This window comes from Crocodylus porosus, unplaced genomic scaffold (genome assembly GCF_001723895.1).
Source record: "Crocodylus porosus isolate Cpor-Errol unplaced genomic scaffold, CroPor_comp1, whole genome shotgun sequence".
Classification (NCBI taxonomy): Eukaryota; Metazoa; Chordata; order Crocodylia; family Crocodylidae; genus Crocodylus; species Crocodylus porosus.
This window is the reverse complement of record NW_017728943.1, coordinates 23,959,141-23,960,499: the sequence shown is the minus strand read 5'-3', so window position 1 is coordinate 23,960,499 and position 1,359 is coordinate 23,959,141. Positions and strand designations below refer to the sequence as shown.

The window sequence follows — 1,359 nt, the reverse complement described above, 5'->3', positions numbered from 1 at the left end:
CTCTGGGTGCAGCCCTCCAGCCAGTTGGCAACCCATTTGACTGTGTGGGTGTCTACACCACAGCCCCCCAGTTTCTTAATGAGAACCTTATATAGATGGGATAGTGTTGGGAAGAAGGTTCAGAGGAGATGCTCTGTATGTAAAGTAACATTACTTCTCCTTCAAAGCAAAGATTGGAAACAAAGAAAGGTGACTTGAGACCCTTGATACAGGGAGAGCACGGAGGAAGGGGATTTGACTGTAAGAGTTTATTATAGACCTCCAAACCACGAGCAACAGCTGAACCAGGAATTATCTGGAGAAGTGACAGAGGCTGCACGCTCTTGGAGTATGGTTGTCATGGGTGACTTCAACTATCCAGACATCTTGTGGGATGAGCACTCAGCTAGATCCGATCGCTCACAAAGCTTCCTCACTTGCAATGAGGAGCTCTATCTAACTCAAGAAGTCTACAGGCCAACCAGGGGCAAGGCACTCCTAGATTTAGTTCTGGCAAAAGGGGACAATCTAGTGAGCAACTTGAAGATCGAAGGGATACTGGGTAACAGTGACCATGGTATGATCACCTTCTCCATCCACCGTTAGTCAGGAAAATTGGCCAATAGGTTAGAAATCCTTGTTTTAGCAAGGCTGACTTCCACAACCTTAGGATATTGGTTGATGAGCTCCTGCGGGACCATGGTCCAATGAGGAAGGAAGTACAAGGTGAGTGACTGTTGTTCAAGAAAGTGATCCTTAAAGCTCAAAGGAAGTCCATTCCCTTTTGTATGAAAGGCAGCCAAAGCGTTGGGAGACTGCCTTGGCTTAACAGAGAAGTCACGGACCTTCTGAAATTAAAATGAGAAGCCTACAAGGGATGGAAGCCAGGAATAATTACCAAAGAAAAATACTCAGCAACAGTCCACACCTGTAGAGAGCAGATCAGGACAGCAAAAGCACAAACCAAACAAACTGACAACCGGAATCAAGGACAACAAAAAGTCCTTCTTTAGACACATAGGAAGTCAGAAAAAAAATAAAGGAAGCATAGGGCCACTGATGCATGAAATGGGACAGCTGATAACCGACACTCAGGACAAAACCGAACTCCTGAATGAATACTTCACATCAGTATTCCACTAGTCCAAGGGTGTTAGCTTACCTAACAGGAAACAGTATGATTATAGTGGGGTGACCACCCTCCCATAGTTGGCATAGATCTTGCGGGGGAGCACCTACAAAGGTTAAATATCTACAAGTCAGCAGGACTGGATGAACTACACCCAAGAGTGCTAAAAGAACTGGCTGATGTTATCACACGACCTATGGAGAAGTTTCATAGATTTCATAGACATTAGGGCTGGAAGGGACCTCGGGAGA

General features: G+C 45.4%; 1 protein-coding gene across 1 annotated transcript in view; it reads right to left on the bottom strand.

Annotated features, from left to right (window-relative positions):
- Positions 1 to 1,359, bottom strand: part of TTBK1 (tau tubulin kinase 1) — a 288,897-nt gene that overhangs the window by 123,014 nt on the left and 164,524 nt on the right. The gene's annotated exons all lie outside the window — the stretch shown is intronic.